This window comes from Triticum urartu, chromosome 5 (genome assembly GCF_003073215.2).
Source record: "Triticum urartu cultivar G1812 chromosome 5, Tu2.1, whole genome shotgun sequence".
NCBI lineage: Eukaryota > Viridiplantae > Streptophyta > Magnoliopsida > Poales > Poaceae > Triticum > Triticum urartu.
Window position 1 is genome coordinate 249505310 of NC_053026.1, and position 14009 is coordinate 249519318.

Genomic DNA, 14009 nt, shown 5'->3' on the forward strand with positions numbered 1-14009 from the left:
GGCTGACGCACGGGGGAGTAGATCTTTCTATAAAAAGAAACCCACTAGCACAACCTCTCCTCCTCGATGCCTACACACGTACGGCACCGCCGCCGCCATCGCCACCGCACGCGCGGCCGGTCATCTTCCGCGGTCGTCTATCGCCCTATCTCCTTGCCCTCTGCACCTGCCCCCGTCTTCTTCGGCGCCACTCTGAGCCTCCTCGGTCTTCAACCTCCTGCAATCTTCAAGCTCGCGGCACCCAATCCGAGCAACCAGCCGTCAATTCGAGCGACCCTCGTTAGGAATCCATGGAATTTAAGGTGGATTTCCTGGAAGAGGGAGGAGAAAGGATGATGGTGGGGTTCATGGGGAAGAGGAGTCTACTATCCGCGACTCTCTCCCTCAGGGGAACATCGCAGATTTGACTAGGAGCTCTCAAGCACGAGATCCCCTGGGCGTCTCATCTGTCCTTGCAGGCATGTGTTCTTCCTCCTCTTATGAGATCATCATGTGCAAATATGCTAGAGTTGTACTCCCTCTGTAAACTAATTGTGATCTAAAAGATCTTATATTAGTTTACAAATATAGTACATAATATCTTGCAAGGCCTGACTAATAAGTAGTTGTGGCTTAAGATGCTTCTGGAGACTAATTGAAATGGTGGAATTCAATTGGACTACCATATGAGCATAATAGACTATGAACATAATAGACTATGAGCATCATTCAGATTATAATGAATGAGAAGTGAAGGTCCGAATGTCAAACAAAAAAATACAGTGCTAAATATTCAGTCAAGGAATAGGAAGAAGTATATATATATCTTCTCATGTATATTACGAAGAAATTCTTCACATGTTTTGCTTTTTCATACTAGGTTCAAGGTGATCAGGTACGGCTCATGGGCTGCTACAACTATTAGTGGGACAAAAGGGTTGTGCATGCACATGCTTATTGATTGAAGGCATAATTATGGGAGATGGTGCATGGTCTAGATGAATAGATGGAACCCGTCCAGAGAAAAGAAAAAGAAGAATAAGGTGCCACCAATTCGCATCTTTACATAATTTATAGAACTGAGATTCAGTTGAACCTCATCTAAGATGTGCGTGCATTGTAATTACAGAAGAAAATTGTTCTTCGTAAACAAGTACTCCCTCCATCCCACTTATGTTGGGACGGAATACATATTACATCATATGTAACCGGAGAATGGCGGCATGTCAAGATCAGGCAAGAACTCTGATGCCTGTGTGCACTTGCTGAACATAGATGATTGTGATGGCCTTATTCCTTGGATGTGTAGGGAGCTTCAACCTGGTACGTAGCTTATTACCACCTACTTTTTGCGCCTACAAAAAAGTATGTACATTGATATATGTGGTCTAATCAGTACCATGCATCATAACCTATCCTTAGTTTTACTGAAGTTTTTAGTTATTTATTTCTTGGCCGAATAAATCCCCTTTCGTATGTAAAATACAATTGATCATCATGACATCCCCACCGAGGCGCCCCGCGTCTGCGCCCCGTAATCCTACACGGATCCCCGCCGAGGCCATGACATCTCCACCCAGGTATAGGAGCATATTGATCTCAAAAAGGCACCAACCCAATTGAACCTCTCCCCTGACCCTTTCTTCTCCATCTTCCAATCTCCTCTGTTAAGTTTATATCAGTTTATTAAGATGGTTTCCTATCTGTTATGCAGTTTATGTGTGAATTCTGCAAGTCGTCATGTTCAATTGTGGTTGTCATGTCGAATTCATATTGATCATACTGAGCGCAAACTGTAGGGTTAGCTGTGTTTGATGTTGAATCCCTGATGATTACATTGTTGGAAAATTATTCCTGGTTTCCTTTCTGTTAGTCAGTTTTAAGTGTGAATGGTACAAGTCATATTATTTGATTGTTCTTCTCTTACCGAATCTGTCCCGAGCATATTGTTCAGTATGTCAGTCTTATTTCAGTGATTGTTTTGTTAATGTTCAAATCAGCTACATTAAACCTAAAATCATATGGGAATCAGTGCGATTTACATGGACTCTTTGGGGAGATACTTTTCAACTGTGGAACAACAATAAAGCATGTTAGTTACGTGGCGGAGATGGGCTACTTAGTTGATCTCAACCATTTTGCAATTCACTTTTAATCTGAAAAACTGTACCTTATACTGATCATGACTTCTTTAGGTTCTGAGGGCTTAGATTGAAAAAATAAAGACAATTTTTTGTATTGCAGTGGGGTTGGCTGCTGTATTGACAATTTGGAGGTTTATGAATGAGGCCTGTTTTGAGAATAAATGCGGTGTCTGATACTTTTGTTCTGATTCATGTGGTTTGTTATTTGGTTAAACTGATGGTCAATTTTGCAGATTAGTGCTGATTTGGGGAGTAAAGCTCTTCGAGCAAGTGACAAATCATGTCTTTTGAGCATCTCAAAGATGGACGACCTAGAGTCATTTGACTGGCAGCTTAAAAGCAATTAAAGTGAACAGAGGAATCAAACTTTAAAGCCACTCTTGCCATTTGTGGACTGTTCCTGCTTGTTGGTGACTGCTTTTGCGAGTATGTTCACTCTCATCTAGCGATGAAATATTTTGTTTCTATTGTGTAGCTGCTGAAAGGGCAAACCCCGGATCCTAGATATTTGTGGGTTCTGGGTGCCCTCTAGGGTTACCTGGATGTTCCTATTTCTGTTTTCTTCTTCCCTTTTTAGTTTTCTTCATGCTGTAGATGAACTTTTGGTTTCTGTTAATAGAATTCACAGAGGAGGTTCTCTTTTAGAAAATCTAATGAGGGGGAGACTGAATGACCGAGTGTAGATGACACTGACCAAGTTTATTAGTATGTGATCCTACATATCGCTCCATTAATTAGATAATTCCTGTATGCTTAACTGTTTCCTCGCTCAGTCCAATAACGATGACAGATCCGAGGGTATCCTTTGTAGCTGAAGGAAAAGAGGTATGCAAGGGTGTATTCCATATACTGTTCTATCTTTGTGTCATTATAACATATATATTCCCTTAGTGCTTAAAATGTTCTCATGGCCAGTATGTTCACGACGAAGATGGATACTCTCATTATATTACATAATTGATATTTAGCAAGTGCTATCCGGTGCTTATCACACACGTACATGAGTAGTCAAGTGTACCTTTACGTAGTAGCAAGTATTTTTGGTAATCACTATTGGTTTAGGTCTCGTGAATCAAATAACGGACCATGATTGAGCAGACAATATCAAATTTGATGAGACAGCAATCCACACGAAGCAACAACTGAGGAGGCATACGTGCTGACAGCAACGCGGCATGAGGAGCGACACGGGAGGCTAGAAGAAAAGGTTGGGGTAGAGCTTGCATGGCAAACACGTTGACTCACAACATGGCTGCTCAGGCGATATCAAGCCGGAGGTTGATCAAATAGAAGGGGGATTTGCGCTGGTCGACGCCAACGCCGTATATGTTGCGATGTCGTTATTGGGTTAAATACATGTGATATTTTTTCCCCGTTACAATGCATGGGTATATTTACTAGCAATATCTTTTTTAAGAAAAAGGATAAACTCTTCCCAAACAAACAACCAACTATCTGTAGAAAAATTTGACATAGTAAAATAGTTTAAAAATGTTCACAATTTTACATATGTTTACACTTAAAAAAATGTTCACTTATAAAAATGTTCAAAATTCCTAAAAAGGTTCCAATTTTTCAAAAAAATATTTTCATTTTAAAATGTACAAAAACTTAAAATAATCAAAATTTCTTTTTTAAAAAATACATCTGTTCAAAAAAAAAGTTCCTCAAAAAAATGATCCAATTTCTGTAAAAACATTATCTTTCCTTAAAAGTGTCCCAATTTTTGTGATTTTTATTAAAAATAAGGAAATTTTTGCATTTTCTCGAATAGTAAAAAATAAAACCGATGGACAACTATTCCATCCAGATGGACAACTATTCCATCCAAAACTACTCTTTCATCAGACAAAGAATGCTAAGTTGCTTCCTCATGTCCAAACTTCATCCTACAAAAAGCAATGATCGGTGTAACCTTATTATTGATGTTTATTAAAATTAAATATAAAAAATGGCGCATAAAGCAGGTTGTACGCCTTTTTTCGCCCGGTGCAATGCACGGGCATTTGTACTAGTCTTTTCCTAATCTCTCTCTAATTAATTAATAATGAAATACAGATTGACTCCGCGGGTTCACCGTCACAATACGCTTCTTCTTATAAGTTTACGTTTTCACTTTGAATTTAAAACATGTCGGGTTCACCGTCGCGCCCTTTTACACGAAGATCCCTGTGGTTTTTGTCATTGAACCCGCAGTCTAATACGAACCGGTACGCCCGAGAGAAAGGAAAGAAAATCACCCCCTCCCACCGCACGCCCTGCCTCCCAATCTCCACGCCCCTCACCGCGCGCCGCCACCGCCCACCCTGCCACCTTCTGGATCGGATCAACGCGTCGGCTCGAGCATTTGGGCGCCTCGCCGGTGACGACGAGGAAGGCCGGAGCTAGGGATCCGGCGACCTAGGCAGGAGCTCGCCGGAGCTGGGCGACGGCGGACGGGCGCGACGGACGGATCTGGCGCGGCGGCGCAAATTCCTTGCAGGTAGAGGCGGGTCTCCATGGCTGGCAGGGAGAGCTCCAAGCCATGGCGGGGCTTCAGTTTTTCCTGGTAGAAAAGAGAGAAAGAGGAGGATTCATTATGTCGGTATTATTTTCTGAATTTATTTTTTGATGGTATGTTATATGATCCATCTTAATCAGGTCACCTGGAGCCGGCTTGTTTTTCTCATGTGTGGTTGATCCATGTTCCACCCAATCGATGGTCTATTGTTGTTATCTTTTCTAAATTGATTGATGATGTTGCCGTTGCTCAAACCAGCAGAGAAGCATATTTCACCAAATTATTCTTGCAATTCAGAGTTTGGTTAAACCTGACACAACACCTCTCTGTGTTAGAGCTAGCTGAGTCGGGCATATTTCTGTTATACAGGCAGTGTATTGATGTTATAAGTGAGGCAGTTCTGTAATTGTAGGTGATGCAGTTCTGCTATCAATTTCTCCACCGGCTAAAACAATGCGAACAGCTTGTCTGCCCATGAATTTTGCCTGAGTCGATGCTACTCCATTGCCAACAGCTTATAGAAGTTTACTGATTTAATCTTGGTGTGTACTACTATTGGTTTCTTTATTCGTTAAGAAATCGCATATGCCATGGCTTTCACCTTTCAGTACTATGCATCTTTCGTGATGATCTTTTTTCTTGCATTCTGTCGTGGCTAATTTTTAGTATCTCTCACATTAACTGAAACATATACATTTTGAGTGTGTCTTAATTTAAACAAATGCAGAACAAATGTGGAAGTCTGGCCGATTTAATTTTAGATCTAAGCATTTTAATTTTACTTCTATGGTACAGATGTATTTGCTACAATTTTAATTAAGGTATCCCAATTTTAATATATGCATCATCAATTATAATCTTTTTCACTTTTTGAACTTACCAATCTATTCTTTGTACTACCAAGATTCAAGCAACGCAAGGAAAGGATCATGTCATGTCGTAGCGGTGCGCAGCCAGCGCATAGCGTGATTGCTGCGAACTCCACATTTCGCCACTGACGCCAGTTGCCACCTGATCAACCAACACTCGCCCCATCTGGCACCGCACCGTCGAGATGGACATCCCCGTCCTCACATTCGATGCCGCATGCAGGGCAAGAAGGGATTCTTTGCAATTACGGTCATAGCCTTTGTCATCGACATTGGCGGGATTTGCCCAGGCTGTCGGTGCCCGAAGGTGAATGCTCTCGCCAATCAACAGTAAGCCCATCTGGTCTCGCATCTCCGTCACCATGGCTAGCCGCTAGCACAGACCATGATGTTACAGCATTCAGCGGTGTGGATGGAGAGTCTTTTACAATGACATTTCTTCTAATTTGAGCGATGAATGCAGACCATGGCCGTCCGAAACATCGTGAGACACGGCAGTGGGGCAGCTAATGCTCATTGACGCTAACTAAAATATATGTTAATTCTCAGTCACTGAGGTTAACAGAGTACAATTTCTGCTCACATTATGTTATCCCTTCATGGTCTGTCATTAATGAATATTTTTCCATTTCATTACATAATCTTTGACCACAATGCATTCTACTATCACAACTAGACCACTGGTGCTTCAGTTTTTTTTATCAAGGCAATTCAGTTATTGTAATGCACAACAGCACAAACGGGTGAGTTTACATAGAGATATGTAAGGTTCAGCTACCCGCATAAAAAAATGAAAGGCTCAGCTGTGGAGCTAAAAGATTGGAGTTGTAGGGAATAACTAACGACGGAGGCCCTCAAGTCTAGCTCAATAAGACAAGTTTTAATTAACCTTAAGAATTCTCAAAACCACGGGAGAAGAGGAGCTGCAGATCAGGGTGTATGTGATATCCCTACAAGATTGCTTCAACATTCATGCAGCTACGCTTCTTGCAGCTTTTTACAGAATGGCAGGCAATGCAATTACATGTTTGTGATGCTTTGTTCCTACCGTGTTTTCTCTTTCATCTCAGTAGAGATTCAAAATCAAAACAATGTCATTCATGTTTTCACTGAAATTACAAATCACTCCCTGACCCATTCATGTATGTTTGTATCCGCAAGCTAGCATGCTTCTGCCAGCAGATGGGCTCCATGGCACTACATCTATATTATATTGGAATGATGTGTTGACCGATTCGTAGATGGTTTGTGGTATAATCATATAAAGAGTGTCGCATCACTTTTCTAGCTCTATGCTCTCTTCTATACAGGGGGTCACTGGTCCTCAGTCTAATGTACAAAAAGTTAGTTTACCATAATTCAATGACAGTACATATTTACCGTTGTTTATTGCATATGATATTTCTCAATTACATTTCTCAACGTGATATTTGCAGGTTAATTATTACCCAATCGACCTACTTTTGTTGTATTTTTTTATTCACTTTGTTCAAATTTATTTAATGTCCAATGCTATATTATGTGCATCTCTTAACCAAACAGACATGATGGTCAATGCGCTGAACTTGCATGAAAATCCATGGCTTTTCGGTCTATCCTTTGTAGATGCTGCTATGTTTAGCGGCATTCTCCTAATGATCTTTTCCGACATGTCCATGTGCAGGCTGTTTGATGCATGCATTGCTATGAGCTAAGGATTGACAAAATACCAGTAGCATACTGCAACGTCTCATTAGCTCTTCCCAAATTATCCTATAGACTTAAATGATTGCTAGCGTTGTATCATTATCAGTCTGAAGATTGTTTGTTTTGTTTTGTTTTGTTTTGTTTACTCAAGATGAATAGAGTTAATGTTGTTGACCGATTGATTTTCCTCCTGGTAAATCCGTTGATTTTCCTCCTGGTAAATCCATGACTAATTCTATCACAATCTTTTCTTCATTATCTTCATTATTTTTATCTAATGTTCCCTTACAGTGAAATTCTTAGTATCTCCGGTGTGTCTGATGTCGACAAATCTGTCTCCTTTAAAGGATGCCATTGGCGCTTGAAGTTAAATGGAACAAGCTCAATCTTAACTTTTTCATATGTGGGGAACATATCTTCTATTAAGGACGTGTGCTCAATAAATCACTCCATGGAACAAGAAAGTACAGGTTAGATCTTGTGCCTTTCTTTCTGATATTAATTGTCCCCTTTTCTTTTCGGGCTGATAATATAGCTAATATGTTCTACCTTGAACTAAATACTGTTTCAGATCTTACGTTCTTCAATAAATTATCAACATGGTAATGACATGTTACTTATATACTACAGCTTCGAAAACATGTTCTTTTAAGTACATCTGGTATATTTTAAATCATTAGGAAATGAATTGATCCAAAATGCATAGTGCATCTTTTTAGTTCGGTAATTTTGGATGTTAGGTGGCATAAGTAGTGCCCCTGTTAGTTTGTCGGGTTAAGTGAAATTTTTTGTGATGCTTCCCATAGTTCTTTGCCTTCATGAAACAACATATGGGTGAGGCAATATATTTTCCTGTCTATATATCGGCGTCTCTATTTTTAAAAATTGGCATTGAGGATCCCTTTTACATGTTTTTTCTACACCCTGCTGGGAGCTGAATTGCCTTTCCTATATATGAACCGATGGCAAGACATTCAAAGCACGGTTCCTCGCATCTGAGCGACAGTTTTTATGCCCTATGCCCTTGTCCGTCTCACATATCTACCTTATATCTACAGGAAAATATATCTTTTCTTTCTAGTGCTAAGGCAATCTATCTACACGTAATCTATGGATTCTTTGTAGTTCAAATGGACTAATCTATATATTATTTATGCAGTACTGTTTATTCAGTTAAAGGTGCCCTTTTCTAGAGAGTGAAAACGGGTGTAGGGCAGGCTATATGGGTAGACCACCAAAATAGTTATGTAGTTGTAGTTGGCTAGCAATAGCTTATATCCCTAATTATATTCGGTTTTCTGGTTGTACGCAATTTGCTTTCCTCGTAGGCAGAAGTAATGGCTGAGCTAAGTTAATGGCTACATGTTCCAGAACAAATTGGATCTGCAGTGTGTAGATCGATTGATGATATTTATCCTACTTTTAGAGAAAGGACTAAGCCCAACTTTTAATACAAAGCTTTGAAATATTCTGATATTGCTGGGCCAGAAGCGAACAAGTGGCATGCATGGTGAACTGTCGCTAACTTCAGAAGATGGTAAGGTTGCATATGGCTGGAGCAACCTTCTCTTCAAATTCTCGGAATTATTTACCCTTTTTCTCTGTAGTTTCTATCTTCAAATTCTCTTAATTATTCTTCACCCATTTTTTCCCATGCAGTTTCCATCCTTCTGAAAGCTCCTTTTGTTCTGTATGAGCCTAACCTGAAAATATATACGGTTATATATTGTCAGTATTTTCCTTTTCCATGCCTCATGGTTATTCGCCTCTGTTAGCTAGATGAATGTGCTTCAGTTATAGGAATTGCATGCCTTCTACGATTATATTGTTGTTATTGGCTTGCGAAACATGCATAAGACTGTACCTATGGATAAAAATTACCCTACAAACTCCAACATTGAAAATACAGACTGGCTGGCATGAAAGTTTGAGAAATGCAGCAAGTGAATGACTTTGATTTGCACATTCGAGTGCATGATATAGTAGAGCTGGAGGTGTAGCAGCTGTATGAGGGATATCAGGTGTCCTCTACTGCATGTGAGGCTGTTTATTTCCTTCATGTCATTCAACTTTGTCACCGGGGCCTCTTACGCCTACTCACTAGGTAAATAACTCTGTATCCTCAAACTCACTCCTCTATATAATTTAACTCAAATAACCAGTTAAAATAATTGATGTTATGTACACACTTTCATCAAGCTAGATTTGTTGCATGTGTAAGTAAATCGGAATAGACTAACCTTGAATTCTTTCAACAGTTTTAGGAATTCAAGTCTTCAACAGGAAAAAAATCGGATGCACACTGTGGACAATCATGGAGAGCTGATATAGATGACGGTTCATAACAGTTACTATTATTATCCTATTTTGCCATATTTTACATTCTCATATAATTTTGTGTGTGAGCCGGTAAAGAAAATAGACCAAGATCTACCAGTCACTCATACAGATGCTTCGCTATTTGAGAACCACTCGACCAAGCATTCAGCTTAATTTTGTTCTTAGATCTATTTGTCATTTGATGAGTGACTTGGAAGTCTTTAGGCTATCCATGGCAAGCAAACCGGCACATATATCATGTTGATTCCATGGTATTTTTATAACAGCATTTAGGTGGACCTCTAACTTATACTTTGTAATATGCTCAACATGTACATGCATGAATATGTATTTGGGTGGCCGTCTTGATGTCCCTGGGGCCTTGAGATCCTTGCCGCCCCCACATTGAAAGACAGGCACATCTGCTCCACGCCTCCACCATGGTCACACGTTCTTCCGTGTAGTACTACTTTCAATGTCTTGAGACGCTGATGTCCATCGCAAACGACGACTGCAGCAGCAGCTCCGTGTTAGATACATCCGTATCTAAATAAATTTAAGACAAGAATTTTGAGACGGAGGGAGTACTAGGATCTTATTTACACCAACTCTACACCATCCTATTGGCATGTTTATAAACAAAGGAAACTGCTTTGTTCATAACTTTACACCAACCTATTGGCATGTATATTAGCAGCAATGTAACTTAAATGAACAACTCTAGCATATTAATTAAAATTCCTTGCACAATACTTCTCAGTTTCTCAGGTTTAAGAACAATCTATAGCACATTTAATCTCTCCAGTTAGTAGTCGTGCTTTCCTATTTAGATATTTATTTTGTGCTCTTGACCTTTACTCCACATTAATATAACCTGACTTTAAAATATATTTTTAAAGTTGATTATAAATTATTTTGTTGGATAGTATATCATCTTCATTCCATTGGATTACATTACCATCCCCCGGTTACATGAATAAGCAAATGTAGCTATGTCTAAGATTCCAGATTCGGATTGCAAGGTCCTTTTAGAATCTGCAAAGTAATTTATTTTATCACTTTGTTCTATCAACTTTGGTAATCGCTTACTATTCATCTGCAGGTGAACTTGCCTATTTTTAGAAAAGTCACTTTATTGTGAAGTTTGATTATTCTTCTATTTGGGGTTGGCCTAATAGTCGGTTGTCCATATAAGGTCACATGTACATTATTTGTCGGATATTATATGGTTCCAGTTCTCACAAACTTCTCAATAGCTTGCAGATGATTGATTGAATGCTTTTTTCTGATTATTGCACATCATCAGTTATGTATCAAAAGGCTGAAGTGCCCTTTGATCAATCTAACGTAAATAAGATTTGTATGAGCTGCATGTAATAGTAACATAGAAATTATGATAGAAATTATGACCGATGGGAGACAAAAAGAGGGCTGTTGTAATGGTAAAGAAGTCAAAATGACCGTTGTTGAACCTAGCATGTCTACAAATAAGCATATGGCGATGGACATAACTTTCTTATTTGCAACGGCACTGTCCACTGTTTTCTTCATAAAAGTTTATCATTTGGTCTATCGTGTGTTATATATTTGCTTGGTTGTGTCCAGTATAAGGGTTAGTTGTTGATAAATGATAAGGGGTTGGTTTATAACTATTTAATATAAGAAAAGAACATGATGAAGCCATGCTTGTGCATCACTAATAACATTCATTCTGGTCAAGTTAGGAAGAATAATATCTGGGACAATATTTCTGGGAGTACAACCGAGGAGAAGGATTGAGGACGGAGATTTCATTTGTGATGAGCCAAAAGTAGAACGATAGATGGAAAAGAGACAACATGTTTTTTCACGTGCGACAACCCAGAGTTGAACTTACACATGAACGGAGGGTTAGGGGTGAGAGGTAAATGAATTACTTGTACATATATGCCGTATGAGCTATATCTCTTTTCCCGTGACAACACACAGGCATTGTCCTACTATATATATATATATATATATATATATATATATATATATATATATATGAGGAAAATGCATCCTACTACCGGGTGTAGCTACACCCATTTCTTATATACTACCATGTGGTAGTATATACTCTAAATAATTATTTTTATTATGTTCATATACTATATCTAAGATACTCTAAAGTGAGTTATAAGAAAAAATTGTAAGTGAGCTTGTGGTTTTATTGTATTTGTGAAATACGTACATATTTGTACGCAAAATGAAGTATGCACAAAATATGATACATACTACAAAAAAATAGTATATATACTACCTAAACATTCTTGTATACTACATACTACGCGCACATACTCTCCAATATGATAGATACTACCTAGAATGTATGAAACAAAAATGAGAGTAGCTACACCCGGTAGTAGGAAAAATTTGTCATATATATATATATAGGGAAAAGCATGGCTGATGTGTTTCTTAGCAGAGAGTGCTATCTCAGCCACATGCAAGCATTGGGATATGTTCCAGCCTCTTTCCCTCTTTGCATTTTCCTCATTTTTTATGTCTAAAGTTTATTTCCTCTTTGAGCACAAGTTGGACCACATGCACATGGGCATAGGCCATAGGCCCAGCCTGTAGGCTGGCATGGCCTGCACGTTGCAGCCATCGGGCCATGCGCACAAGGTTCTGAGCCCACCAAAGGTTCTTAGCCTCCGTTTGGTTCTTTGCTCAGCAAAGGTGCGAGATTTTTTTGTTCTTCTTCATTTCTCTCCTTTTTTGTAGTATATGTGTGTGGGCTGTTTGCATCACAACCCGGATGGACCTGTAAGACTGCAACACCACGGCACCTCAATAGCAAGCACATGTGATGGCTCGGTTCCTCTTTTCTCCATCCTCTAATGGGCCGCTATAAGACTACTAAAAAATTATTTCAACTTGTGAGTAGTATAACGTTTTCAAAATGAAGAGTCTGTACGAAGGAAAAAAATAGTTGGTGCATAACCTGAAGAATAGCAAGCTATGGATATATATTTCAAGTAATTATAAGTAGGTAGACATCTTTTCACCCGGACACATGCGGAATCACTCCCATGACCCGGCGAGTATTTGCATGAACAGAAGCTAATCACAAGGCACTGTGTTTTGGACGCAAATCCGGTGAAGTCAATGTTCATCCTGATGGCATGCATGCAATGAAATGAAACCCCCACACCAGCTAGTAAACTGATGCATGTCCAGCACACAGCCGATGGTCCGGCTTTTTTCATGCATGCCGCAGTCCTCACTCTGTCGCACCTGTGGCCTACCTAAACGGCATGGTCAGATCCTCAATTTGCCTTCCCTCGAACTCGGCGTGGCATCGTTTTTCGGGTTGGTCTGATGGGCTGAAATACGATGGATATGAGAGCCAGAACCATATTGCTAGCCAGCACAGCCGTCATCATCCTCTAGCACAAACCATGTCCAACATCGTCTCTACCACTCCTGTAGATGAGGAAGACTCCATGTCTGAAGTTTTAATGCATGCCTATCTCCTTGAGGATGTCCTTAGTAGGGTCAAGGTAGCTACTCTCTCGCCCATCTTCTCCCCTTCCTTCCCTAACATGTTTGGTTTTCTTCCTCACTCAGGCAGGTGCATGCAGGTAGCCAACCCTAGCCGCAACGCCCACTAGCGTTGTTACTGGTTGTACATCAGACTGGAGACGGCGGCTGGTGGGCTTCCTGACTAGGTAAGCCGTAAGCCTCTCTCTCTCTCTCATCATCATCATCATCATCCCATGTGCCCAAGGCCATCCATCCGTGGTTAATCCTTTACCCTCTTCTTGGTGGGTGCCGTCAAAATTAGTGACAAGCTAGCCAACAACCATGTGTGGCCATATACCCCTCTCCATAATGCCAATTTGACCAATTCCTCCCAAATTTGATCTACAGGCTAGGCTCATTAGGAAGGTGGATGTTTCCTTCACGCTCGATGATGGCAATGGCAGCATCGCCTTCATTACATGGTCAAAGCATCTCCCTAACTCACCTAGTTTTGATCGAGCTCTGCTTGTATTCTATGGGCCGGGTACAGTTTTGGACCTTTGTGCTCTGGCTGTCATTGCCAGACATTGTATGAATGACCAAACTACTTTCATGAGCCGATTGTTGGCAATAAAATAACTTTAGAATAGGGATACAAATGGAATGAACTAATGTATTTGAATGCATTCACGGTTGCATTTAACTTGTCAGTGTGGTTAGAATTAGCGGAAAACTGTAGAGGATGCAAGGCTGCGGTACATTTATCACCGAACTATTTAATTAATCAGTAACACTATTTAGGACAAGGTGCATGAAGTGTACTGCTGAGCCTAACAAGCAATGCTTTGGTATTGTGTTCATGCATGCAGGTAACAGCCGGTGTTTGCTACAAGTTACTCTTTATCCTGAAAAAGAGCACTAAGCAAAAAACGGTTGAAATGTCTGCTGCTTCAAAGAGAGATTTCATATATGAAACTGGGGCTGTTGCATTTCAAAAATTTGAACGATGAGATAAACTGGGGCTGT

General features: G+C 39.9%; 1 long non-coding RNA gene across 6 annotated transcripts; it reads left to right on the plus strand.

The window, feature by feature from the left end:
- On the plus strand, positions 1-10738 carry LOC125508511. 6 transcript variants are annotated; one of them, XR_007283561.1, is made up of 5 exons: positions 1-1022; positions 1109-1302; positions 2357-4671; positions 4764-9282; positions 9437-10738. It is a non-coding gene; the product is annotated as an uncharacterized LOC125508511 (long non-coding RNA). The 6 variants fall into 6 exon arrangements; XR_007283562.1 differs by having other exon boundaries at positions 2357-4605; XR_007283563.1 differs by having other exon boundaries at positions 2357-4605; positions 5036-9282.
- Positions 10739-14009: the final 3271 nt, after the last annotated feature.